We start from the raw sequence: 14,219 nt of genomic DNA, 5'->3' as shown, positions 1-14,219 counted from the left end.
CCACAGAACCCAGGTGGAATAGAGCATTTGCAAGCTGATGCAAAATTGGCCTGATTTCTCTCATTGGGAGACCTCGGTTATTCCGGTCCCCTATGTAGTCTGACAGGCTTTGGTCGAGGAGTTCAAAATTCAGGCAAATGCGCTCTCCATCGAGGAAATAGCCGTTCCATTCGACGATGTTGCACCTGTCTGGATCCAAGCGTCGTAGCTGCTCCAGGATGAAAATTTCCAGTTTTGCCTGGAGCAGAATTTCAGGGTCGCTCTTGTTGACTTTAACAGCAACAGTTTTGTTGTTTTTTGTATCGCGACATCTGGTTACAACACCAAAGCTTCCTTCTCCAAGGAAAGCCTCCACCATGTGGTGATCTCCCAAAATGGTCCCTTTAGATATTCCAAGCTCATCTGAGCCGAAGGATGGGTTGGCTGACATGGTGTAAAGTTTGCGCTGTGAATTGGTGAGAAACAAAACTGAACTTGTTTTGGTTTCTCTCGTAAATTGCTCTCAAATCTTCTCAAAAGGGTTTTAGTTGCTGCAGGTCAACGTCCGTTAAGCATAAAGTAACAGGTGAGCGCTTCTATTTATAGGTTTTGGATCAAAGCAAAGTTATGACGTCAGAAAGGATCAAAGCAAAGTTACCACGTCACAAGCGATCGAAGGGATTCTAATATGTGCGCATGCGCACACACGTGCTTGTTTGTGTAATATTGTTCACACTAAACTTGACCCTAATCAATTTAATATCAGTCAATCAAAGAAAATGTTAGTTTTGGAAAATTTTAAAATGACATAACTGACAGTTAAAACATTTTTTGTTCATGTATTTGTATTTGTATTGTCTTCGGGGTTTTTTTTGCATACCACGTCAAGCTTTTCTGTATATAGTCATGTCGTAGATTTCGGAGCAAACAAGAAATTGAATTGGATTTTAATATTGCAGTGCTTGGATTTCGGATTTGGTGCTTAAAACTTCTTGAAACTGTAACCGTATTTCATTCACCACAAAGAACTATCTGATTGAATAGTTTTCTTATCAGATAGAGAAATAAAACGAGTCGCAAAGTCTAAAAGCAACATTTCTCTGCCTGGGCTGTACCTCTGCACGTTAGTCTGTTTCAATGTGTGACCCCCCACCCCCTCCCTGATCAGTCGGGGGTGAGTGCGCTAATGTGCCTGGAGGCCGTTTTAATGAGTGTTTGCTGGAAAACGAAAAATACAAGAAGGATTTGTACGTTTTCACAACGGGGGAGTTGCGTAAGTGTGAAAGTTACGGTTGAAGGTTTGGAAACATTTTGGGGTAGCCAGTGTTAAATAGAGACAGTGCCACATTCTTTATCTAGTCATTGTAATGAAAGAAGCACATTAAAAACTATATGAGAGTTTGCTTTTAACAAGCATGTAATGACTCTACTTAAAAACTGAAAGTAGCATTTTGTGGATGTTTTCCCTGCTGCCCGATCCCATCAGTCTCTTAAAGCATCATTTTTTATGCGCCCTGGTGTGACAGAGGTTTCATGGCGCTACAGGTTACCTGAGCACATCAGGTATATTACGGTTGAAAACCAGTGCCCGGCCTTCCAGTGGGTGGTCGACCCCTCGTGCACAGCTCAGGAGTCTAAACGACCCAGCAGTTATGGACATGTGTGTTTTTGGTGTGCTGTCCCTCCTTCTCCCTGCTTGTGTGTGTGTGTGTGTGTGTGTGTGGATGCCGGAGTTTCTGAGAGCACCTGTTTACAGGCACCTTCAGGCCTGGTGGGTGTGGCCCTGCCAGGTGGTTGGCCACACCTGAAGACCATCACACAGCTGATCAAGCCTTGTCGGAGGAGCTACTTAAGAATGCGGTGGCGCTCTCTCTGACGCTGGATCATTGCGTGACTTCACGTTAGTCTCTCGGCCAGTCAGTACGGATAGTCTGCCGCATTGTATGTGTCTTACGGCTGCCTGTTTGTTATCTCCCCAGGAGAAGCGTGGAGACGAGAGGGCAGCGAGCACGGGGTGCTCAGACACTGAGGAGCGGAGACAAGGAACACTAGCACTGGGAAGAGGACATTTCACGGGAGTCGGGAACGCACTGCGGATTTATTGTTATTTTCCATTCACTGTAAATAAACGCACTGCTTGCATTCAGAGCTCCGTGCCTGGCTCCTCCTTCCTCACATCCCCACGGTTGACGCTGGACAACCGTGACAAATAGCTGTTCTTAGATTCATTATTAGTTCAACATTGACAAATAGTAGTTGACTAATATCAGGAGCCAAAAAGAAAACAAAAAACAAACTAAATCAATATTTCAGACGCTGAAAATAAATTATTACGGTTGTTTAAATTTGCTGTCAGCAAGTTAGGTCTAATACATGTAGTCAATCTAATGAATCAATATTACATGTAAAAAGTACAGAACTGAAAATAAAACTAAAATATAACGGTAAATGAACTGGTTCTTGTATAAAACCTTTCTACTCTCTACAACTTGCCTCATTCATGCACTCACTTTTTTCTATGCTTTTTCTCTGTAAGTGCTTTCTATCTAACATTAATACGCATTCATCCTCCCGATGGATGCATCGGAGAGCAACTTGGGGTTAGCGTCTTGCCCAAGGATATTTGGCATGCAGGCTGGAGCAGAGGGGCATTGAACCAGCAACTTTCTGATTAGTAGGTTTCCTGCTCTACCTGAGCTACAGACACCCCAATTTGTGGTGTTCTGGAAACAACACGTTCTCATCCCAACAGGTAACGATGCTATGTGACAAATCATCAGTATGTGTAAATGTGTTTTTTATTCTGATCATGAATCGCTTTGTAAAACAAGACCTGATAGGGTTAAGGTTAAAGTTATGGTTAGAGTTAATGTTAGGGATAGGGCTGGAATGGACGGCTGGAGCCTCTCCTCCAAGTGTGTGTTACTGCCGCGAACAGCATTCTGTTGTATTCTGTTGTATGCTTTTCTCTGTAAGCGCTTCGAGCCTGTACTTTTTTGCTTTAGCTGAGTAATGAAGTTGAATCAGTACTTTAACTTTCACTGGAACAATAGTATTTTTACTTCTACTTAAGAATGTCTGATCTTTTGCCAACTCTGGCTGTCTCTCAGTCTTGGAATACCCACTTGTTGTCCAGCGGTGTCCTGGGAATATGGGAACTAGACAGACTGGGGAAACAATGGGAGGAGACACAAAGATGGAATCACTTTTACCATCTTTGATGTATTTGCTGGTCGTCTTATTTCTTCTATTTTGCAAGCACAGTGTTGCAATCATTGTCTTTGTGGTACAATGACACAGGTAGAATGCAGGTGTTTTCATGTAACACGATGCCAGAAAGATGAGTAATGTGTTTTGAAGAGAAGATAAAACATCATGTTTGAACAAAGATAAGCAGCAGACACGTCTGTGTGTGAGTTATTCAGGTTCAGTAAGAAGGTAATATGTCTGCAGAATTTGTAATTCTTATGAAGATATTGCTTGTACAATAAATAAAATCCCTTTAACTTCTTCTTCTGGAGAGTGTCTTTATATATTTAGTCATTTTGGGGCGATCCTTTATTTAGTACTAACTCTAGTCGGGGATATATATCAGAGTTTACTTTCAGATATGAGCATTGTGTTTCCTGTGGATGAATGAATGAATTATTTATTTATGTATTTTTTGAAAGACTGGCTCATGTAAAATCTCTGAAAGTATGACACAGCTCTCCTGTTACACTTTATGGACACCTGAGCTTCACCATGAGGGCCTGTCTTTATTCACTGAAATCCACTTTTATAATGAATTCACAGTAATCACTGACACCTTCAGAGCATTACATTCATTAAAGACGTCTTCTACACCTACTCTTCCAGACGACCGACACATACTTCAACCACTGCAGGTTAACCAGCCACTCATCAGTAAAGCAAAAACTAAATGTAAATGTCCTCATGTGGAAAAGACTGAAACACAACTCCCACATATCACTAATGTAACAGATCCATTTAGGGAGAGTGAGAACACTAGGCTGGATGTGTTTTAATGCAGGAACATTCATCATGTCTTGAGTTCAACAAATCATTTACATTGAATATGTGAGCTGGATGGTTACACGATACAATGTGATTGTCAACAATAACTGCAATGAACGCTGGTTTGAGGGCGGAGTCAAGGAGGCCATTTACGTGAAAAGGGAAAGACCCTCTCTGAATCAAGGAGGGGGCCTAAGGGTACATCTGTCACCATCTTACAATGCTGTGATTGCAGCCGTTCTCCAACTCTCTGTGAATGGTACTCAAGACCATTGATCAGTGGTTGTTGATCAATGGTCATGAGAATTTGCATAATCATGATTAAGGAACTGACCTCCCAGCCCATTGTTCCTTCAGTCGGCTGGTTTCTCTGACTGAAAACGCTACGTCCAGAAGAACAGGATCAACTTTTGGAGATTTACTTCCCTGGATGATTGAGCACGCATCAAGACCTTTAATCAGGCCAACAAATATCTTGTACTCAATTTTAGCAGCAGCCATTGTGACACTGATGATAAAACTTGTGTAAAAGTGCGAAGCTGTAAAAAAGTAATTATAAAAAAGCATTTTTGTAGCTGAATGTTACTGGATAGCTGTTTCATCTGTAACACATCAAAATAACCTGCTAAGGTTTAATAGGCTATAAGGAACACACTCACTTCCTGAGCCCTGGGCAATAAGAGACGTTTTGTGTTTTATAATTTATTGATATGTTTGATCCTTTCTGACCTGCGTTAATGAAGCAGTCATTAGAGCACCATGTCCGCTATAATAGTTCTGTAGTTTGATGCTTGAGTCGTTGCAGACTTGTTGAAACTCCCTCACCCGTCAAAGCAGCGTCTTTGTTATTGGAGTCCAGCAGATGGCAGTGTTTCACTGTCTGACGGCTGTCTGAAGCTTCAGCTGGTTTATCCGTTTGCTATGTTTGCCATGTTACAGTGGGGAGGAAAAACTCCTTTTTGACAGGAATATCTAGACATGAGTGATTACTGCAGTGGGGCACTATCTGTGCTATCTATAAGAAATGTTAGCAACAATAAAACTCTGAGGATCAGGGCTCCATTTCACTCCAGTGTTCAGTGGCATTTTAAAAGAGTGAATACCGACGCTGAATGTCTTTGTAAAGCAAAAGCACTTTGTTAGCCTTTACAGAGCAAAGCTATGGATCAATGTGCAGTGAAGAAAAATCCAGGTGGCCAGTCTGTCCTTTCCTAACCAATCACAGAGCTCCTTACATTGTTGCGCTGGAGAATAACTAAATATAATATAAAGATGATATTGAAAATAATCTTTTGTAGAGTCACTACTTAGTGGGCAGAGGACAGTTATCACTTTGCTGGATGCTTTAAAGTCGCATGTTCTGTATTTGCAGATTAACAGGATATTAACAGATTAACAGCTTTCATTAGACTTCATATGATAATCAACAGTGAAGTGTTTCTCTTTCAGTGTTTATTCTTGCTCATTGAATGATCTCTGTTCAGATAATATGCTGCACTCATCTCATGTTTCTTTAAATACGGCATCACTTGTCCAGCTGTCAAACTCTGAAAGAGTTACAGTTTCACCACTGAGCACTTTGAATGGTTATTCTTTTATTTAAAAGCACTTATTCTAGCTGCATCATCAATACGACAAAAACTGTGACTTCAACAAAAATGTATCTAAACATATTTAGGGGGAAATGTTCCTACACCCCTCATGTAAACGTTACACCTCCAAAAGGGAGAAATAATCAGAATAAGGCGTAATCATTGTCTTGATAATAATGACCATGAAAATGAAACTAGGCCTACCTTTAGTTCAGCACACTCAGTGTTGCATAAAGACATGCGAACATGCCATCATCCATTCTGGAGCCTACTTTTAAAAAGAGCGAGCTGTTTATTCTGGCTGAGTAGCAAACAGAACCAACCATGAAAACCTAAACTGGGAAAACACTCGGAAACCTTGAACACTGGGAATATGGAGACACAGGGGGTAGGTGAACAGACACTCTGACAAAGGACAGAGGAAAACAGATACAGTATATACACTGAGGGGTGATCCGGGAGTGGACAAACATGGGAACACAGACTAGGATTATCAAAATAAGACAAGAAGTAGCACGAACACAGAGACTGAGATAAGGACACATGAGCTTGACACTAGGATGGAAATAAACAAGCATGGGAACACACGACGGACTGAGGAGACAAGGACAAAACACAAAGAGAGGGACACTGGAAACAGGTAAAGGAGACAAAACCCAGAGACAGCACTAAGACACAAAGAGAGGGAGACACAAGACGGGCTGGGGACACTAAGGGGACGCCGAGGACAGAACACAGAGACGAACTCTATGACAGACATTACGTGACAACAAGACTGACATCCACAGGAGACACAGAAAAAACAATAATCAGAAAATTCACGAATGCAGGAAAAGTAAACTAGGAAACTTCAGTCAGTATAAGAACACAACAATAATGATGAAGCAACATTCAAAAGTCCACCAACACAAAACACTGGGACAAAGACCCAGAACCATGACACACAGACACTGACAGTGTTCTTGTTAATGCTCTGCCTCCTCTGGATCTTTAGTTAGCTAAAGTGGACTGCAGTCTTTCATTTATTGATATCATTAATAGTTTACCCATATTAGACTCTTTAGTCCACCTGAATCAAACATAACAACATGTTACAAGCTGTTTTGCTGCTTCCAGTGTCTCAGATCTCATGCAAACAAGTGGCTGGCTCAGTGAATGTTAATTTAGCACATGTTATATAGAATAGAATAGAATAGAATTCAACTTTATTGTCATTGCACATGCACAGGTACAGGGCAACGAAATGCAGTTTGCATCCATCCAGAAGTGCTTTAGTGATATAGATATATTACAATATATATTAGCAATAGTATAGATATGTAAGTATATTACAGAAATGGGTCTATTATGGTATGTTATAATGTACACGGTATGAAGTATGTTGTGAATATGCTATAACTATAAGTATGTACAGGCTGTAGTGAGTACAAGCTATGTACAGGCTATGAACAGGATATAAATATGAAAAACTATACAGAATATGAAATAAATAACTTTACAGAAATCTGAGATATACAGCTATACAGAAATGTGAACTATGCAAGTTGTAAACAGTTGTAGGATTAAAGATTATCGAATGTACAGAATGATTATTTACACAGAGCTATACAGTAGTGCAGTTAAGATAAGTGAGGGTGTAGATAGTTTCTACAGAGGCTATATAAAGTGCTAGTGGTTGTGAGTGGTGGTTCAGTCCATGTTATTATTGTGTGTTTGAGGGTACAGTTGTCCATTGTGGGTGTGTGTATGTTCAGTCCATGAGTTTAACGTGGGGTCAGATGTCAGGAGGCAGAGTTCAGGAGTCTGACAGCTGTGGGGAAGAAGCTGTTCCGGTACCTGGTGGTCTTAGTCCGGAGGCTCCTGTAGCGCCTCCCAGAGGGCAGGAGGGTGAAGAGTCCATGTGATGGGTGACTGGGGTCTTTGATGATTTTCCCAGCCCTTTTCAGACACCGCTTCCTGTAGATGTCTTTTATGGCAGGAAGTGGTGCTCCGGCGATGCGCTGGGCAGTTTTCACGACCCTCTGCAACGCCTTCCGGTCCGAGGCAGAGCAGTTCCCGTACCAGACTGTTATACAGTTGGTCAGGATGCTCTCGATGGTGCAACGATAGAAGTTCACCAGGATGTCTGAGGACAGGTGGTTCTTCCTCAGAGTCCTCAAGAAGAAGAGGCGCTGATGAGCCTTCTTGACCAGCTTGGAGCAGTTGGTCGTCCAGGTGAGATCCTCGGAGATGTGGACTCCCAGGAACTTGAAGCTGCTCACACGCTCCACAGCCGTCCCCTTAATGTGGATGGGTGGATGTGGGTCAGCATTCCTCCTGTAGTCCACGATGAGCTCCTTGGTCTTCTCGGTGTTAAGCAGCAGGTTGTTTCTGTCGCACCACTCAGCCAGACGATCCACTTCCTCCCTGTAGGCGGCCTCATCGTTGTCACTGATGAGGCCAATCACCGTGGTGTCATCTGCAAACTTAATGATGGTGTTGGAACCATCAGCAGGTCTGCAGTCGTGGGTGAAGAGGGAGTAGAGGAAAGGGCTCATCACACAGCCTTGTGGTACACCGGTGTTCATTGTGATGGTAGATGAGCAGCGGTTATCCAGCCGGACATGTTGGGGGCGGTTGGTCAGGAAGTCCAGTAACCATTTGCAGATGAGGGAACTGATGCCCAGGTCTGTCAGTTTCTTGATGAGTTGTGAGGGGTGGATTGTATTGAATGCTGAACTGAAGTCTATAAACAGCATTCTGGCGTAGGTGTTGTTGTTGTCCAGGTGTGAGAGGACAGAGTGCAATGCGATGGAGACTGCATCCTCTGTGCTCCTGTTCTGGCGGTATGCGAATTGGTGGGGGTCCAGGGTGGGGGGGAGACAGGATTTGAAGTGTGCTAGGACCAGCTGCTCTAAGCACTTAGTGATGATGGGGGTGAGTGCTACTGGGCGGTAGTCATTGAGGCAAGATGGGTTGGAGTTTTTGGGTATCGGGACGATGGAGGTGGATTTGAAGCAGGCCGGTACCACAGCGTGGGCCAAGGACAGATTGAATATGTCTGTGAGCACTCCTGCAAGCTCCCCAGAACACGCTCTGAGAACACGCCCGGGGATGCCATCGGGACCTGCAGCCTTGTGGACATTGATCCTGCTCAGCACCGCTCCTACATCGGTGGGGGAGAGAGTCAGAGGTTGGTGGTCTGGCGTCATGTCTGCTTTGGTTGTGGTTGTGGGGTTCCCTCGCTCAAAATGAGCATAAAAGTTGTTGAGCTCGTTGAGGAAGGAGACATCAGAGGATGCGGGGGAGGGTTTGGTGGTCCTGTAGTCTGTAATGGTCTGGAGTCCTTGCCACATGCGTCGGGGGTTGGAGTTGGAGAAGTGTTCTTCTACCTTCTTTTTATAATGGTGTTTGGCTTTTTTGATGCCCTTCTTTAGATTAGCCCTGGCTGTGCTGTAGGCGTGTGCATCTCCTGACCTAAAGGCGGTGTTGCGGGCCTTCAGGAGGAGACGAACATCCCGGTTCATCCAAGGCTTCTGGTTGGGGTACATGGTGATCCGTTTCTGGGTGGTGACCAGAAACGGCTCCAGCCAGGTTGGAATACACATGGTCTAAAGTCTTGTCTCCTCTGGTGTGGCAGGAGACATGTTGGTGGAATCTGGGGAGGACTGTCTTTAAGTTGGTGTGGTTGAAGTCGCCAGCAACAATAAAAGCAGCCTCGGGGTGTTTATTCTGGTGTTTGTTAATGGCTGCAGAAAGTTCTTTCATGGTCCGATATATCTCTGTTCAGATATTATGTTGTACTCATTTTTTTCCTTTATTCAAATAAGAGCAGTTATTGTTCATTTAATCAAACGCTGCTCAATCATCCATGTAACAAAAACTTTGATTCTCTTCATCTGGATGTAACGTTTTCAGAATCAACTTTTTTGGGAGCTGCAAAGCAGTTTCAGCTCAGAGCACCGTTCATGTTAACTTTTGCACCACTTATTGAAGCTGCATCATCATTTCCATCGAAGCTGTGTGTTGACACAGCTTCTTCTGTCATTGCATCCTCTTGTTTTTTTCTTGCTCTTGGCCTTTGTCTTTGAGCCAGAGAGATGCTATCAAACCTAAAAAGAGGATGTGGTCTCAGCTGGTGAAATTGCATTATACACCGCTTTGAGGCAACTGTAGATAATTCATTTATCATTATTCAACATTGACAAATAGTAGTTGACTAATATCAGGAGCCAAAAGGAAACAAAAAAAACAACAACCCCAAACTAAACTAATATTTCAGATGCCGGAAAAAAATGATTACAGTTGTTCAAATTTGCTGTCACCGAGTTAGGTGTGATACATGTACATCAATCTTACATGTAAAAAGTAGAAAACTGAAAGTAAATCTGAAATATAAAAATGAACTGGTTCTTATATAAAACCTTTCTACTCTCTACAACTTGCCTCATTCACCCAATCACTTCTTTTTTCTCTCTGTAAGTGCTTTCTATCTAACATTAATACGCATTCATCCTCCCGATGGATGCATCGGAGAGCAACTTGGGGTTAGTATCTTGCCCAAGGATATTTGGCATGCAGGCTGGAGCAGAGGGGGATTGAACCAGTAACTTTCTGATTAGTAGGTTTCCTACCTGAGCTACAGACACCCCAATTTATGGTGCTTTGGAAACAACACGTTCTCATCCCAACAGGTAACGATGCTGTGACAAATCATCAGTATGCGTTTGGAGGCATGAGAGCCGTTTGGAATGAATCTATACATGTAAATGTGTTTTTTGTTCTAATCATGAATCGCTTTGAAAAACACTACCTGATAGGGTTAAGGTTAAAGTTATGGATAGAGTTAATGTTAGGAGCCTCTGCTCCAAGTGTGTGTTACTGCTGCGAGCAGCGTTCGGTTGTTTTCAAATGGGAATCTGGAGCATCTCATAAGGATGCGGAAAGATACCTTTCACGTTACTATGAGATGCCTCAGGCCATGACAAACTTTTGGTATGTTATAAGAACTGAGGGCAGCTGTATTTGGGCCTTTATTGGCTACAGAGATTCATTAGAGGTAAGGGTAAGGAAATGTGGCTTCCAGTAATTGTCCTGAACATACACCTGAGAAAACTTCAAAATCAGAAAAAAAAGCATCAAAGTAATCTTAAAATGTGTAATGTGCTTGTTACTCTGCTACAACTGGGATCATGTACCGCATAAAAAGACTAGATAGTCTATGTGATGTGGATGCTAGAGCGAAAGCCATGGTTGATATTTGACCTTGTAGTATTTTATAGTTTCCTTCCTGGAGCCAAATAGAGAAACAAATGAAGGCCCCAATTGCAAGAAGATGCTAGCATAAAACAAGCAATATAAAGACAACATATTCTGATCAAATAGCGCTGCAGTCATTGTCTTCATACTGGTAGTGATGATGCATTTCTGATAAATGCCTGTAAAAGAAAGACTAACCATATATGGTGCTCAGTGGTGAAACTGCTTTGTAAGTTCCTTACAAACCATTTTATACTGATTAAAAAACCAGAAATGAGAACGCTATATCTGAGCAGAGATAAGCAACAGACAGCTGTGAAAGTAAGATATTCAAATTCACTGAGCCAAAGACGCAGCTACAGAACTCATGACTCAAGAGTTTGCAAAATATATCCTTTCAAGAAACAAAGTTAAAAATGAGCTTATTGTTCATTATGATAGCGAGCGATATTCCACAGGGCATTGACAGATCCAAACCACTTCACACTTCACACACTTTAGAATTAATCCTGAACAGCTCACCACAACATTGTTTTCTCCACGGGATCTGCACACAGGAAAATAAATAATGATGGGACATACTGAACATTTGTGGAGAAATCCAGTACGTTTTTTATGAAGCACGTATCAAGGCTTGCTTATTTAAGAGTGAGTAATGTCTCTGATAAGAAAATTATTAGTCTTGCTGTTTCAGAAAGTGGTTTGAGTGCTGGTGTGATTAATGACCATATACAGTGGTCCCTCGTTTATCGCAGGAGTCACTGATAGATGAAATCCATGAAGTAGCCAACTTTATTTTTTACAATTATTATAGATGTTTTAAGGCTGTAAAACCCCTCACTACACACTTTATACACTTTTCCCAGGCAGGCATGAACATTTTCACACTTTTCTCTCTTGTTTGAACACTCTCAAAGTCTTGTAGAAAAATAAGTCCAGTGTTATAGAAGGAAACCAAAGGCACCCGCCGGTGACGATGTTTTGTCGACATTGTTGTGTTTGTTGGGGAGAAAACTTACAAACATACAGTACAGCACGTCAGAGTCACACTGCTAGCGATCGAAGCTTTATGTAAATTTGACCAGCTGAACGCATTCTGTACTGTACAGGAGACACAACACGAGATTGATTGACAATGGTCTAATTGTCTACAGCCAGTCAGGACGCAGAATACAATGCACTTAAAAAAATAAATAAAAAATGCAACAAAAAATAAAAAATCAGCGAAACAGTGAGGGACCACTGTATGTGCTATTGGATCCCTGCAAAATTCTTCTGCTCATGTTGGAGATTCACCTTTTTCACCTCTTTTTTTGTGTTGTGCCAAACAACTGGGGTACAACAACACCTAATCTATATAATCTAAGCAGAGGTGCATCTATCCAAATCTTTACAGGCTTTCTGTGGGATACCCTTAAACCCCTGCCTTCTTAGTACCACGTGAAAGGGTTTTCTCCAGAGATGGAGAGGTTATTACTAGAGATGGACCGATCTGATATTGCGTATCGGTATCGGTCCAATACTGACGTAAATTACTGGATCGGATATCGGAGAGAAATAAAAAATGTAATCCGATCCATTAAATATCAAAAAAGCACCTCACAGAACTTGCGACATGGCGTAACTCAGACCATAACCGTAGCACGTGGCAGCAGTACGTGTCACGTGATAGAGCGGCTGTGTGCATTTGTAGCCTCACTACCAAACCAGCATTTCATCTCCGAGGAAGTCATCCCAGAGAGAAGTAAAGCAAGTGTGTAAGTTCATCTAGGGTTGCCAACTCCCTGAAAAATAAATAAGGGACACCTCGTGGCCAGGGCCGGGCAACCCAGTTGTCTTCACCCTTCCCAGTGTGGTAGCTCTTTTTTTTTGTGTGTGAAATTATTTTTTAACCATTTGACTTGAATTTGATTTAAGCAGATGCATATTCTTTGTGATATGACCATATGGGAAACAAATGATCATTTAGCCATTTATTTTTAACTCAAAATGACAACATTAACACAGTAAAACAGGTCTCTTTCTTAAACAGAAGCCTGTCATGCTTAGCTTTTGAGAATATAAGTAAGTCTTTCTTTAAAAGAACTCTGTCCTGCTTAACTTAAAATTATATAAATTAATAGAAAATAATAGAACGAAAAATATTCTTGTAACAGTGCACATATAGTGCATTTAGTACAATTGGCTTCAGTTGAGGTATTATTTCAGCTTTTCTAATGCTAATCAGCTGCTCCTGTTTGTAAACCCGCTTGTTCCCATGATTACGCATCTTAACTCATCATCATTATTCATCTATGTATTACTTTTATGTATTAGTCATCTATTTGTTGTAATCATCTATCCTTGCAGTTGTTTATTACACAAAATAAATTATATTATCACACTTCTGGCCACATAGCGCTGATATTCACTGCACATGCCCATATTAACCTTAACCAGAGGGTTTAAAAACAAACACACCAGTGTTTACATACCATATCTGCTTCTGCCGTGGCCTGGTGGACAAAAAATTGGTTAAGGGTTCTCCGAGCTTTCACGCCCCTCATGTTCTTCATGTGCCCACCACTAGGAGCATGCCTATGGAAAAAGTGCGCTGGCACACAGTGCAGTGCGCTTTATAGGTGTTATCGTGCACTTTCCCAGCCAGGTGTTTCCCTTTTCCCATTCCTCCCTGTACTTTTGCAGCCTTTTTTTTTCTTTCTCTGAGGGGAACAAACATTGCTGCTCTAATGCTGGGCTTACACTGTGCCATTTTTGGCCCATTTTGAGCCGAATTTTGAGTCGTGCGACCGAATTGGTGATCGGCCCGATTTTGGCCTTCATCGTGCATCGTTTAGTATACGTGGGGTAACGAGAAGCGATTAACACCTCGAGCAGCTCCCGGTCATCAATCGCTCGTGAGGGTGTCGCCGCAGCCGCTCACACTGCTCACGCGCAAACACGTAAACGTCGGTGAAAAAGACGGAGCAGCACGGCTGTGCAGCGTGTGATCTGGACACAAGCGATGGAGGCACAACTTGTAGAACTTTGGAAAGCTCATCCGAGCCTTTTCGATGTGGCATCACAAAATTATCACGACCACAACAACTGTGAAAATAGTTGGATTAACATTGCTGCTCAATCACAGCTGCCTGATCAATGATTTTCATTAGCAATTTAGCAAAGTTGATGGTGGTGGTGTGTCTGTGTGAGTGAAAGACAGAGAGGGAGAGTGAGCGACAGAATTTCTGTTATAACCTTCCTTTTATGGAGGCACAGTGTGAGCACTCAGGTCGCATCAGAGCATCGGGTCGTATAGTGTGAGACCTTGCGCGTGAGCAGTGTGAGCGGCTGCGGCGACACCCTCACGAGCGATTGATGACCGGGAGCTGCTCGAGGGGGTGGCTGTAGCTC

Source organism: Aulonocara stuartgranti, assembly GCF_965226115.1.
Source record: "Aulonocara stuartgranti genome assembly, chromosome: 23".
NCBI lineage: Eukaryota > Metazoa > Chordata > Actinopteri > Cichliformes > Cichlidae > Aulonocara > Aulonocara stuartgranti.
The sequence above is the reverse complement of the archived record's forward strand: the minus strand, read 5'-3'. Positions refer to the sequence as shown.